The following is a 16177-nucleotide window of genomic DNA, read 5'->3' on the forward strand; positions in this document are numbered from 1 at the left end:
ATTTATTTTTCTGGTTTATTTTCTTTATACTCATTAAAGAGAGGAACATAAACATCACTTCATGAAACCAACACCAATCTATCTTTTTTTACCGTATTGTGCCTCAATATAACTTTATTTAGTTATGTTACCAGATTACAATGTAGAGAGTCTCGCATTTAAGAGAGAAGTTAATTTGCCATGTATGAGTGAGTAGGTGGTGAGAAAAATATAAGTGAGATGACTCAAATACATAATGTCTTAAGGTTTTGGATGAACGTGTGATGTTAGTCTCACTTTTATGGGTTCTCTTAACCTAATGTGATTGACCAACTCAGCTTATGCTCCACTGGAATTCACAACATTTTGGATGTTATTCAGTTTGATGCTATATTTTTAGTCAACCTTTATTATTTTAGATTATAAAATGGTACACACAATTATGCTGAGTTGACAAAGTACATACTTAGTAGACATTTTAAGTGAAGATCTGGTGTAAGTCTCACTTGTGTGATCCCTCTTAACTTAATATGATGTTCCAACCAAATGTAGGCTTCCTTTGTACACTCAACATTATGATGAACTATTTCGTTGGTGTTTGGATGTCATTTATAGGGGTGTTCAAATCCAAACCGATCCAAAATAAAACCGCAAACCAATTAAAAAAAACCGAAAACCGCAAAAAACCGAATATTTTTGGATGTGTTTGGATGTTGTTTTGAAAAAACCGCTATGATCGGATCAGATTTCAGATTGCCTTTTCAAAACTGAACCGAACCAAACAGAACCGCAAAAATAAATTTTTATACTTATTTATTATTTTATTAGTATTATATATTGCATTAATATATTTCTTATTGGTATTTAATCTTATATATAACATTAATTTAATCTATATTATTACTACTTCATCTATTTCAAATATAATCAATCATTTTCATTGTGTAATGTTAACTTTTTAAATAAATTTATGTCATATTTTGTATCAAACCTATTATTTTACTGTGTATGAGTAATAATAATATTAATAAAAAGCCTCTTAAAAAAAATATTAATAAAAAAATTGCATGTTGCACTTTGGATATCCAAAAATTGATCCAAATTAAACCGCATATATTTGGATCGGATCGGTTCGGATTTTTTTAACATAATCATCCAAATCGAACCGAACCGCACGTGATTTTTATTTTGGATCGGTTGATTTTTTTACCTAAAAACCGATCCAAACCGGACTGCGAACACCCCTAGTCATTTGCTATTTTTTGTAAAGTTAATTAACTAAATTGTCATTTTTAATTCCTACAAAAATAAATAACACTTTTCGGTCCTTGTAAAAAATTTCATCACCATTTTTAGTCCTGTAAAAAAATTTGTCAACAATTTTTTCCATAAAAACTTCAAAAGAAAATGTTAAAATGATTAAAAAATGTGATTTTATTTCTAGGGACTAAAACAAAAAATCTTCATATTTAAAGAGAATATTTACTTAATTACCCTTTTTTCATAAAACTTTATTTTTGAATGTCATTAGCTTTCCTTCTATTTTTGTATTCAACCTCTATTATTTCAAATTCCTTCAAATCTGCTCTTCTGTGGATGTGACAATGGAAAATGCACATGAGTTATGATGAGTTTACAAAATATATGCTTATTAGACATTTTAAAATATATGCTTATTAGACATTTTAAAAACATATAAATATTGGTAAGTCATTTGCTTGGTTTTTTTTATATTAAATAAAAAAATTATTTCAATTATTTTAAATTCTTTCACTTTTGGTCTTTGGTGGGATCAAACCATGGAAAAACGTCAATGTGTTATGATGAGCTGACAAAATGCATGATTATATTGTTTCAAATTCCTCCACTTTTTGTCTTTAGTAAATGAGTTACATACGTACACAACAAAAAAAATGTACAAATTTTGATCTACAATAGATGAAATATGTGGGAATGCAAATAAAGGAAATAATGGTCAAGGTTTCAAATTTAAAAAGCAAGAATGTCCACATATGTGTGTGTGTGTGTGTGTTTTTTTTTTTTTTACAAAAGAAAGTTCGCATCCTTATTTACTTTGAAATACATGTTGTCATATACATCTTTGCGTTGAAACTGTTTGATTGTCATTGCTATTGCTATAAATACAATAATGAGCTGTTAATTGGTATTATATATTTTTGAAAAAAAAATGTTTGATTAGAAATATGATATCGCACATTTATAGGTTAACATAGTGAATGATGACACAATTGAATTTTGAGTGAAAACAAAATTTAGTTTCGTATAAAAATTGAGATCCAATTTAGTTGCTAAGAAAACTAAAAGCAATTTTTAGTTCCAAAAAATAAATTAGAAAAGTTAGTCTCTACCTCGCTATGCTTAAAAATATTTTCTAGGTTCCGTGATTAAATCTATGCGATAAGTTGTTAGAACTTGAGTATTATAGGGTGGACTTGGGTATTAAATTTATATAATTATATGATATTCTCATGTTCTTCAATAATATTTTTTCTTTTAGAATTTTCCAAAATTTAGTCTTCTCAGTTTGAAAAAACTAATCGAGGCTTTTCAATGACCACCATAGAAATTTGAAATTGACAATTTAAATAAAACAGTTTTTTCTGATTTTTTTTATGTGAGTTCCACTTCGAAGACTCGTCTGGATCACAGGACATCTCTCATGATTCAAAGAGTATTTAAAAAAGTATTTGCATATCATTCACTAAAGAAATTATCATGATGGCAACAAAGTTGAATCAACAACTTATCAACAACTTTGTGGTTGAGTGAAAAGAGGGGTGAGTCGTCAACTTTTTTTTAAGCTTTTCTTTATGTAGGCTGAACATTTGTCATTTATTTGAATTTTTTTTCTTCCGAAGGAGTCATTTATTTGAATTAAAACACATATAATTAATTTCCATGTAAATGATAGTGTGTTATACAGTAACTTATAATATTCACATTAATGCATTTATGTAGATCCGTTAATTTAGAATGATCAATATTCATTGCATTGTAACATTCTATATTTTTTTGTACGACTTAAAAAAAACTGTACAAAAAAAGGTAACATTTTAGCTTTCAATAAGTTATTAAAAACATCTTTAAATTGAATTGATTTGAAATGTTGGTGGACTCTTTTTTTTTTTTGTGAGACGTTGGTTGGCTTTATCAATATACAAATTATTTGAAATAATTTATATTCAATCAATATATATACTATTTTTTTTGTCGTGTCCAGGATTCAAACCCCGGATCTTGCATATATTATGCAGTGTCCTTACCAACTGAGTTAAACTCCTATATATAAAGGATGGAGGTTTCGCGAGATGCCAACATAATGGGATGTGATTGTTTCCTCTCGATGCATTTCCTTTTTCCTAGTTTACTTAAAAAAAAATATATAAAAAGAAATTATAGCCCTTTTCAGAAGGATGTTGGACTGACTTTTTTGTTATTTCAATTGAATAATTGCAAAGCAGAAAACCCACATTGAAAATATAATTGAAGAATATGCTAAAATGCATAACTTGTTTTTTTTTTTTCATAATTGCTCTTTTTTTTCAAAACAATTTTTTTTCGCTTACATGCACCTACATAGTGAAATATGCATCCATGATGTGGCAATTCAATGGTAAGAGTTTGACATCCCAATAGACATAGTTTAAATTTCATCTGAAAATATATATGTCACCCTATTAATAATATTTTTCACTTACCTAATTTTTTTTCATAAAAATAATGCAATGTTCTTTTTCATTTTAAAAGAATAAATTTATGACATTTTTAAATAATAGAAAAAAATTCTCAGCCAATAAATTCTTTGTTGGATTTTGATATAATCATTAATAACAATCATATCACACAATATTCTTTAATTTCTATAAACCTAAAACAGTTTGTTGCTTCTTTGAAAAGAAGAAAAACTTTAAAGCGTCAAATGAATAACACGTTTAAACCTTTCTGCTTTTCTCGAGGTTCATTTCCTATCACATTCGAGCTCTTGTAGAAGCATTCTAAAATGAATATAATTAAAAGCAGAAAACCCAAATTGAAATCAATTTTTTTAAAAATGAGATAAATGATGGTTATACATCAAATAAATCGCTATAAGAAAGAAAATTTGAAGAACATGTTCAAAATAAGAAGCATTAAGAAGGGAGAGATGTGAAGGAATGGTATTCCTTCAAAAAAAAAATGTGAAGGAATGGTATAAAGAGAAATCAGATTCGCGGTCAAAATATTAGCTTGGTGTTGGGGGCTTTTATTAAAAAGATATGATATATAATAAATAAAGTAACTTGGCATTTAGAGGCGTGTTTTCCAATTTTCATTATTCATCATTTTATATAATAGATGTTTTCCAATTTTCATCAATATCTCATTCGCTACATACATAAATGATAATATAATAAACTTGAAATTATAATTCATCACTTTAGAAACCTATCAAATTATATAAAATAATATCTATAAATTTCAATCATTAGTATAGGAAAATGAAATGTCTTCAATGATTAATCAACCTATAATGTCAAAATATACAAATCACAGTCTAAAATATATATATATATATATATATATATATATATATATATATATATATATTATTGATAATTACAAACTAACTAAAATAATAAAAATCAGAATAAAAAATTATTACAAAGTACATAGAGGCTCGGTAGCGCTTCTTGCACTCCCCAAGGTCCGAGAATGGAAGCTTGCAATTTAATACATCACGAAAAAACCAAATGGGAACAATACAAACAATCAAACTCCAAGCTTCTCTCATAGGATTAATCTCAACAATTAAATCAGATTTGGGTTTTGGAGTCATTAAAAAAATGAGAACAATTCCTTGACCTGAAAAAAATATGAAAACAGAGAAATTAGCTGAAAACATGAAAAACTGAAGAAGAAAAAAAACATGAAAAACTGAAAATTATGATAGAATTATAATTCTTTGATTGAATGTCGAAATGATGCGAGAACAGGTGAAAGTATAATGGTTATTTATAGGAAAAAAATTCAACCATCTCACTACTATGTATAGATCCAAAATTTGTGGCACTGATTTATTAAATATGTGTAAAATAAAGAAAAAAAAAGAATGTGCCTGATTAATGTATAAATCCATTCTCATCTAACACGTTTTTTGCTATATATGTGTGTGTGAACTTAACCATTGACTTTTCAGCCCAATTAAACATTTCTTAATATATAAATAAAAACGTTTTGCTTATCAATGTTTTTTATGCGCAACTAAACCTTTTCTTATATCACCACCACAAAAAAAAAAAAAAAAAACTTTCTTATATCAGTAACTACATGTAAATTTCCTTGAAAGCAATTAATGTCGTTTAGCAAATAAACATGTTAGGTGTACTTTAAATTTTGAAGAAGACATTTATATTATATAAAGATAAAGATGACACATGTGATATTATAATTGGTTTAAATAATAAAAGGTGACGACGTAACCAAAAAAAAAATTGGTTAACATACTATGTAAAATTATCGAGGAAAGAAAGAATAGTTATGCTAAAATATTGAAAATATAAATGTGCCATCACATATAGTTTTTTATGTAATTCAAAACAAAAATCATATTGCCGTTCTATATATACATTATTCACTTGCAACATCACCCAAATCTAGAAACAACAATTAAAGAAATAAATATCTTTAAAAAAAACAATTAAAGAAATGAATAAATAAGGATTGCCTTGCATAATATTTGTGTACATTTTTATGGCATGGTGAAACAATTAATGTCCCTTAGAATTAGAAGGTGACACATGTACTTTTGAAAAAAAATAAGGCATTTATATATAATAGAGATTTAAGTTTTTGGATATCATTTGCTTTCCTATAATACTTTATATTCAATCTTTCAATCTCTATTATTTCAATTTCCTCCACTTTTGGTATTCGATGGGATATAACCATAGAAATGTTTTGATGTGTTATACTAAGTTGACAAAATACATGTTTATTAAACATTTTTAAATGTCGTGGCGTTTTTTAATTGAGTGTATTTTTGGTAAATTAATTCCCCAAAAATCTCTAACTCATTCAACAAACTCGTAAAATTACCAGCAGCTCGTTTAATTCCTTGTAATCTCATGGAAAAAACACACAGTTTTTTTTTTGTACCAATATCATTTCTCTTAATCTCAAATTTATTTTTTTATATTCTATAATTTCTTATTTACTTTCTCTCTTCTCATCAAAGGAAGAAATAGAAACCTCCCTCCATTAAATTACCACCAACCCATCTTTGTGACTATATTATACCTCTGTTAGACCTTATTTGGATATGTCACATAATTATGGATGTGGAGAGTCGCACCCTTGGGGAGAGAGGGAGAGATGTTAATGTATCAAATATGAGTTAAAGTTCTATAATTGATGGAAGAGTAGATGTTGAATATGTAACACCCATACCAGACGTATCTAGAAAGTCTGGCACGTGCGTTAATATTAGTACTGGATACATTAAAATATACAACAATTAAAAACATCGAATGAATAATATTTACATCAAGTTCCGTTCGTATAAATAATAATACAATACAACTCATCCATACATAAAAATACATCCTTGAAGTCCATAACATCCTGCAGCTTCACGAACGAACCCTTGAAGTAGTATCCATCCGGCTCCAAACATGCATAAACATCCTGCTTATCTGAAACAAATAAGGATTGGGATGAGACATAATGTCTCAGTGAGTTCCCCTAAATCCTAGGCTATAGGCAACCTCGAGGGGAAACCTACGGTCACCACGTGTCTACATTACAACCTGGCGGTTGATTATACGTGTGTGGGGACTTGCATACTTAGACGGTAGTGCATACTAGAGCCGTCATAGTTTTATCTTAACTTGTTATAGGCTTCACTTCCTATACGTGTCATGGCGGTTGAGGGGGAGTCTAGGACCGCATTGCCAAGAATACGCTCTACGTATCGAGGCCCTAACATAACATAATCATGGCACGATTCTAAACCGGACGGTTAGGGGAACCTAAGATCGTCATCGGTATCATGATCTTTACTTAATCTATACATAACTTGCTCTTGTCTTAGCATCTGATGCTCTTAACTTGATCACATATGTAATCATTCTTGCATAAACATAACATAATCATATCGTACATAAACGTATCTAAGTTCATTCATTAAGTTAGCGTTGAACAAAAAAATTATTATCTGAGTTCATTTTACGGAAAGTCCCGGGTGGAGTAACCCCGAGTACAATCCCATACATGACCGATGTACGTACATCGGACTCCCTCGGTGTCGTGCGGGTCCCTTGCGGCTTAAACCGTTCCCCTTAGGTCGAGAACCTCCCGTATCCCCCTGGCGTGGATAACAAGAGACACGAGCACCTACGTCTTGTTTACTCAGTGACATGCGGGTCCCTTACGGCTTAAATCGTTCTCATTATGAGAACCCCTTGTATCCCCCTGATGTGGATAGCAAGAGACATGTCACCTACACATATTAATCATGGTCTTGTCGTGCATATAAGTTAAACATAATCATACATACATGTTTACCTCGGAACCTTGATCGATCCGATTATCGGTAATCTATACTTATTCATACTTAACATGGTGGAGCGAAATAACTTATCAATCCACAACTTACGTACTAGCTAAGTTATTCTAGCTCATGTGCGAAGAGATTACACTTCGCGTCTTATCATTCTAGGGATTCTTGTTATCTTTCTAGTTCTCGACTAGCTAAGTCGAGGCTCTACATACATTCCCCTTTCTTAGTTCATTGCTACCCCATCATGCTTAACTCTCTTGAGTCATCCTTGTGACACATGTTAAAATTGCCATGTCTTTTGATTCAAGTTCCATTAACGATTGGTACATCTTTTCATTAATTTATGAGGACCGAAAATGTCATAAACCCAAGTATCAAGCCATTTAGAAACTCGAAGATTAAGCCAAGTTAAGTTTGTTCCAGTTGTAAAATAAGTGAAAACAGCAAAAATATACTTCAAAACGAACGCATCGGACCCCTACTCGACTGACCCCAAGCACCCGAACACAAAACAACACAAAAGTTGCCCTGTCTGGGGCGCCTGGCGCCAGGAGCAGGGCGCCTAGCGCTAGCTCCCTGTGTGTGGGCGCCTAGCGCCCTTGTACAGGCGCAGCGCTCCGAACCTGCGTTTTTCGGCTGCGGGTTTTTGGCATTTTCGACCCAAAACTCCAAATTTTGATCTCCTAAATGCACCAACTCAATCCAAACATTGTTAACAAGTTTATGTACTCAAAATAGCTTACAAAAACATATACAAGATCATGTTCCATGGCAATTTATCATGTAATCAACAAGGGATGACTTTAGGTTCACTAAAATTTCATAGAAGCAAAACTAACACAAAACATGATTATCAAACCCAAAGGTAGGATACTCTATCTATAGAACTCACCTAACAAGATTCTTGAAGCATCATCATGTCCCAAGCTCAAACAATCCAAAACTCTAGCCCTTGGTTCACTTGCTTCCTTTATTCAACCCATCTCAAACTTGTTGTTTTCATGCAATCCAAAGCATCATGATCTTGCTAGCTTATCTCTAATCCAACCCAAGCTTCCTTCAACCAAAACCCTAATCTCATGATTTCTTCCCTTATGAGGATAGAGTGGAAGAACAAGCTCAAATAGAGCTTCTATTTGTTCCTTGATCTTGGAAGTACCATAACATAAGCTTGATCATGAAGAGGAAGAAGTTTTGGAATGGATTGGTGAAGAAAAGAGAGGAAGAGAGCGTGAGAATGGAGAGAGGAGGGAGAGAAAATTGCTTTCCCAAACTTAGAGAGATAAAAGGATAGAAATTGTGAGATATTTTGGTGCCTTTCCAAATAAATATCCTTTTCCCGCGCAATTACCAAATTGCCCTTGCCTCAAACATGCTACATCCGTCTCTGATACTTAACTCGTATTAAGCTGACATAGCATAATAAATATTTCCATTAACTTACTTTCCATGAACCTGAGTCCTCTGATACATTTAACAGATAAAGTTCCTTAAGCTGATGAGCGGGATGTTACATTCTACCCCCTTTAAAGAAATTTCGTCCTCGAAATTTTAGAGATCGACTACCAATCATCATGACAGAAACTTACCATCTTTGGTCTGAGCCATACATACTCTATTCATACTTACTCATAGAGTTCGTCGTATCATGTCCTCATCTTGTTTCTTAACCCATATGCAACTGAACATAACCTTCTTGATTTTAATATTACCCAAACTTAGAGTTTTCTTATCATATCATGATTCAGAACTTACCTTGCTACACACAGACTTATTGTCTCGGACTCGTATCTTACCCACTTAACATAAACCATTCATATAGGTATCTTTTTATAAACATGAACACTCAGGATTTGCCTTTTAACTGGGATCCTACGGAAACCAGGTTTGCCCTGCAGTGCTTACTTGTAACTTTAAAACATATTTCATACATACATCTTATCATGAATACATAATCTTACTGTACCTTGAGGCACATGCTTCTTACTTGTATTACTCATGTAAATGATTCCATGAATCTCTTATCTCTTTTCAGAGCCTTAGGAAATCTTATGATTTCATCACAATTCCATTGCATCTTATCACACCCGAATTAATGGGTAACTCATATAGCTTGACATGAAAAAGTGAAATCAACTCACCACTTCATCTGACAATCCATTAACCAATATTATGGTTCACATACTCGTGAAACTTACTAGTAATTCCACTTGCACTTACATCGTATACTCTTAACACAATTCCGTGTATCCCACATGATATTGGCTTCATACGAACATTGTCGTTTTCATAACATGTACATACTTTCAAGTGCCATCTCTTGCTAAATGATAACGATACGTGTTCTAGAATCTTTCTTGAAGAAATTTCCTTAAGCTCTGGTATTCAGGTTCTTGGAACGAATATATATATATATATACATAACTAAAATATTTTATCATTCCCAAAACTGAATTTGTAATAGCACCACAGAACCATCAGACGAGTTTCTATATTTGAAAAAGATTTAACAACTCGCCCTAAACTTGTCCACGACAAGTTGGTCCTGAAGTTGGTACGTCTTAAGTGAGTTCACTTACGACGTATCTCATCAGTTTCGAAAATGTATAATTCCATGAGTTTAAAATAAGCATCGTTCCCAAGTTCCATAATACCAATCTTAACTTTTAAAAGTTCTAAAATCATGACTTAACATGTCTTAACAAGTATCGTTTTCACTCAACAAGTATTGCATACGAGAGTATGATTCTCATTGCACAACTCAAGAGTTGCATCTCCTTTCATGATAACATACTTAACTTCGAAGATAAATTCTTCCCATTATCATCTTTCGTGCATCCTGACCAATTCATACAAGGCAATTCTTGTCATTTTCATCTTACTTAAGTGATGGCACATACTTAAAACTTTTACCTTGGCCAATGCTATCTATATAAACATTCATACTTACTTATCACATCAAGAACTCCTCACTTATCTTATGATGCTTCTGCTAAACTTGCATTACCAACCGAACATTCTTCACTAAAATTCATACATACTAAAATTTCCATGTTTCATAATTAACGATTAGCTCCCATGGCGCTACTCTGATTCCCACCGGTTGGTTTAAACCATTACTCTAATCCGTTAGAGAGACTGAGACTTCATATTCCTAATTACCACTTGAATACTAACTTCTTGAACTGTTCTCAAGATCTTACCAACATCACAACCTTACACTTGTCTTGTGAATCCAAAACTCATGATGGTTTATCTTATTCTAATAATACTTGACTCGGGGGTAACCTTACTTTCTTGCTGGTTGCACTTACCATACATATCATATCTGAACTTATTTTCGGGTAAACTCAATTTCCATTAACAACCCATCTAGCATTTGAACATAACTTTCTTGAACATTTAATCTTTGCACCTTCGCATTCTCGCGGACTATATTTTGCTTAATCATACCAATGCTTGCTCATTAATTTTTTTTAAAGAAAACTTCGTAAACTAGCGCACAAGTCATTGACGTTGATAATTTTCTACTTTATAAATATATTGAGTTTTGGCCCCGACCGTTGCTCTAAATTCATAGAACGAGTTGATAGCACATACGTGTCATCAATTCTAGATTATAATAAGTCTAGCTCGCTCTACGAGTATCATAGCAAACCGGTTCCTAGAAAATCTCGTGAATTTTCGAAATATCAACTTCAACGACCCATACGCGTAAATATTTCTAAATTATTTACTTTATGTTTCAACATCATATCGAGCCTAGCAAGTATATTAAGCAAAACATAGGTTCGAGCGATACGTCATAATTCCACATAATCGATGAATCTTGTGATTTTCTCATAACTCTGCACCGCTTTAATTCTTACATCATACCTCATGCATAAACATTGGTGACTTTCCTTCTAAATGCAGGAACTTCTATACTCTTGATCTTGGCTTGTTCTTGACACATCAACACATTAACTTCCAAAAATACCTTAAACCGTATCGTTTTCGTTGATGGTTGTCCACGTCCTTTTCCTTAGAAATTGTAGGAGGTGATATGCATTCATTACTTGATGTCTTAAAAGAATTTCGTCACGTGAAATTTATTGTGAAGACATCTCCCCAATAGTCATTGCAAACCATAGGATCGAACTAGTAGGTTTCACAAAAAAAACGGAAAAATTTCGTCCCAGGCTTACTATTGGTGAGCTTCTCCAACAGTATTTTTCAGAAAACATTTGTTGCATAAAACTCTTATTCTCAAGTATAAAATGCACATCATTCATTCCTATCGTCGTAAAATATTCTATAACATATGCATGGCAACATCAACCTTTTTTGATACAATTCTTGGCACGTCGGAAATCAATGTCTTACTCCTGATAACATAAAACTTTCTCTTGAATCCTTAACTTCCACCACTATGATTAACTTGCCTCTTTACGTTGCCACTTACGCAACTTGACAAACCTACATGTCCTTAACTTCATTTACATATTACTGTTCCTGAGAGCCGCTGACTCCGTCAACATAAGTTGACTTCTCCCTATCTTGTAACCTTGTACTATCATTCCAGTATATCATAAATCCGTTCCAACATCTCTTCACTTACAGGTTCATGAAGTATCATCAACATCTTACCCGACATTGTCGGAACGTCCCTTCTTAACATGCCTTACATTCCCAGAGGATTCACACTTGTACCTGATTAGTTCACCGGCCACCTTTTGGCACGATAAAACTTCTTCATCACATACTTCGTTCCTCCTGGGTCCTATTCAGCTCTCAGGCATCCATTCTAATCATCGAATGTTAAATTGAGTTGATCAGGCTCAACTAACATCAACAACTAGAACATTTACCTGGAACCCAATGGTCCCACTTCCTTTGTTGTAATTTAATGACCCAAGGCATGGTCTGAATCGACCTGCTCTGATACCAATTGTAACACCCATACCAGACGTATCTAGAAAGTCTGGCACGTGCGTTAATATTAGTACTGGATACATTAAAATATACAACAATTAAAAACTTCGAATGAATAATATTTACATCAAGTTCCGTTCGTATAAATAATAATACAATACAACTCATCCATACATAAAAATACATCCTTGAAGTCCATAACATCCTGCAGCTTCACGAACGAACCCTTGAAGTAGTATCCATCCGGCTCCGAACATGCATAAACATCCTGCTTATCTGAAACAAATAAGGATTGGGATGAGACATAATGTCTCAGTGAGTTCCCCTAAATCCTAGGCTATAGGCAACCTCGAGGGGAAACCTACGGTCACCACGTGTCTACATTACAACCTGGCGGTTGATTATACGTGTGTGGGGACTTGCATACTTAGACGGTAGTGCATACTAGAGCCGTCATAGTTTTATCTTAACTTGTTATAGGCTTCACTTCCTATACGTGTCATGGCGGTTGAGGGGGAGTCTAGGACCGCATTGCCAAGAATACGCTCTACGTATCGAGGCCCTAACATAACATAATCATGGCACGATTCTAAACCGGACGGTTAGGGGAACCTAAGATCGTCATCGGTATCATGATCTTTACTTAATCTATACATAACTTGCTCTTGTCTTAGCATCTGATGCTCTTAACTTGATCACATATGTAATCATTCTTGCATAAACATAACATAATCATATCGTACATAAACGTATCTAAGTTCATTCATTAAGTTAGCGTTGAACAAAAAAATTATTATCTGAGTTCATTTTACGGAAAGTCCCGGGTGGAGTAACCCCGAGTACAATCCCATACATGACCGATGTACGTACATCGGACTCCCTCGGTGTCGTGCGGGTCCCTTGCGGCTTAAACCGTTCCCCTTAGGTCGAGAACCTCCCGTATCCCCCTGGCGTGGATAACAAGAGACACGAGCACCTACGTCTTGTTTACTCAGTGACATGCGGGTCCCTTACGGCTTAAATCGTTCTCATTATGAGAACCCCTTGTATCCCCCTGATGTGGATAGCAAGAGACATGTCACCTACACATATTAATCATGGTCTTGTCGTGCATATAAGTTAAACATAATCATACATACATGTTTACCTCGGAACCTTGATCGATCCGATTATCGGTAATCTATACTTATTCATACTTAACATGGTGGAGCGAAATAACTTATCAATCCACAACTTACGTACTAGCTAAGTTATTCTAGCTCATGTGCGAAGAGATTACACTTCGCGTCTTATCATTCTAGGGATTCTTGTTATCTTTCTAGTTCTCGACTAGCTAAGTCGAGGCTCTACATACATTCCCCTTTCTTAGTTCATTGCTACCCCATCATGCTTAACTCTCTTGAGTCATCCTTGTGACACATGTTAAAATTGCCATGTCTTTTGATTCAAGTTCCATTAACGATTGGTACATCTTTTCATTAATTTATGAGGACCGAAAATGTCATAAACCCAAGTATCAAGCCATTTAGAAACTCGAAGATTAAGCCAAGTTAAGTTTGTTCCAGTTGTAAAATAAGTGAAAACAGCAAAAATATACTTCAAAACGAACGCATCGGACCCCTACTCGACTGACCCCAAGCACCCGAACACAAAACAACACAAAAGTTGCCCTGTCTGGGGCGCCTGGCGCCAGGAGCAGGGCGCCTAGCGCTAGCTCCCTGTGTGTGGGCGCCTAGCGCCCTTGTACAGGCGCAGCGCTCCGAACCTGCGTTTTTCGGCTGCGGGTTTTTGGCATTTTCGACCCAAAACTCCAAATTTTGATCTCCTAAATGCACCAACTCAATCCAAACATTGTTAACAAGTTTATGTACTCAAAATAGCTTACAAAAACATATACAAGATCATGTTCCATGGCAATTTATCATGTAATCAACAAGGGATGACTTTAGGTTCACTAAAATTTCATAGAAGCAAAACTAACACAAAACATGATTATCAAACCCAAAGGTAGGATACTCTATCTATAGAACTCACCTAACAAGATTCTTGAAGCATCATCATGTCCCAAGCTCAAACAATCCAAAACTCTAGCCCTTGGTTCACTTGCTTCCTTTATTCAACCCATCTCAAACTTGTTGTTTTCATGCAATCCAAAGCATCATGATCTTGCTAGCTTATCTCTAATCCAACCCAAGCTTCCTTCAACCAAAACCCTAATCTCATGATTTCTTCCCTTATGAGGATAGAGTGGAAGAACAAGCTCAAATAGAGCTTCTATTTGTTCCTTGATCTTGGAAGTACCATAACATAAGCTTGATCATGAAGAGGAAGAAGTTTTGGAATGGATTGGTGAAGAAAAGAGAGGAAGAGAGCGTGAGAATGGAGAGAGGAGGGAGAGAAAATTGCTTTCCCAAACTTAGAGAGATAAAAGGATAGAAATTGTGAGATATTTTGGTGCCTTTCCAAATAAATATCCTTTTCCCGCGCAATTACCAAATTGCCCTTGCCTCAAACATGCTACATCCGTCTCTGATACTTAACTCGTATTAAGCTGACATAGCATAATAAATATTTCCATTAACTTACTTTCCATGAACCTGAGTCCTCTGATACATTTAACAGATAAAGTTCCTTAAGCTGATGAGCGGGATGTTACAGAATAAGTGAGACGACTCATATACATGTGCCTAAAGATATTGGTTGAAGATGTGGTGCCAATCTCATTTTATGGTTTTTCCTAGTCTAATGTCAATACAACTCCATATGTAGGCTCCACTGAAATTTCCAACATTATAATGATTTGTTTTTAGTTTTAGGATGCCATCTGTTTTAATCTTTTTAGTTTAAAGTTTATATTTTGGATGTCATTAATTTTCGTGGAATTTTTTTTGCCCATTGCAATAATTTTTTTATTCAACCTCTATTGTTTAAAATTCATCCACCTTAGGTTTTTAGTGGCATCTCACAAAGCAAAAATGTAGATATATTACGTTGAGTTGATAAAACACACGTTTGTTAGACATTTTAAATTGACGTGATATTTTTTTTTAATAATTATAATATTTTGGTAGAATTATTACGCAATAATCTCCAACTTTTTCAACAAACCCATAAAATTACTAACAACTCATTCTTTTCTCTATCATTTTTCTCGTGTTACTTTTCATTTTATTTCTTTTTCTAATTTAAAGAAAAACAATAGCGTAGAGGTCGAGAGGAACAAAATAATTCATATATGAAACCACCATCAACTCATCTTTCTTACCATGTTGTGTCTCTAACCTAATTTGGGTATCACATCAAATTGTAGATACAGAGAGTCCCACACTCAAGGGAGAGATGTTAATGTGGCATGCGTATGCTTATTAGACATTTTTATGATTGATAAATTTGGAAAATAATTTGTACCAAAAAAGTTAGAAGAATAGTTTGATGGGTGATAAATGAGTTACATATATATGCTAACAAAAAAATATTGCACAAATTTTGGTCTGTAATACATTAAATATGTGGAAATGCAAATAAAAAAAATAATGGTTAAGATTTCAAATTTAAAAGGGAAGAAAGTTATATCCTTATTTATTTGCAATACATGCTGCTATATATATATCTTTGCATTGAAACCATTTTATTGTCAATGCTACTGCTATAAATACAATAATGAGAGGTTAATTGGTTTGAACTTGTAAATAATTCAAAATGAAACTATTACCTTAGCAAAAGTAC

The 16177-nt window shown here is 33.4% G+C and overlaps 1 long non-coding RNA gene across 1 annotated transcript; it reads right to left on the reverse strand.

The window, feature by feature from the left end:
• Positions 1 to 6405: 6405 nt before the first annotated feature.
• LOC146907380 (uncharacterized) lies at positions 6406 to 15105 on the reverse strand. The gene is made up of 3 exons (XR_015018875.1): positions 14486 to 15105; positions 8430 to 12727; positions 6406 to 6671 (listed from the first exon to the last, which is right to left on the reverse strand). It is a non-coding gene; the product is annotated as an uncharacterized LOC146907380 (long non-coding RNA).
• Positions 15106 to 16177: the final 1072 nt, after the last annotated feature.

The sequence above is a fragment of the Medicago sativa genome, chromosome 7, assembly GCF_051527215.1.
Source record: "Medicago sativa cultivar Bolivia chromosome 7, Bolivia_mono, whole genome shotgun sequence".
NCBI lineage: Eukaryota > Viridiplantae > Streptophyta > Magnoliopsida > Fabales > Fabaceae > Medicago > Medicago sativa.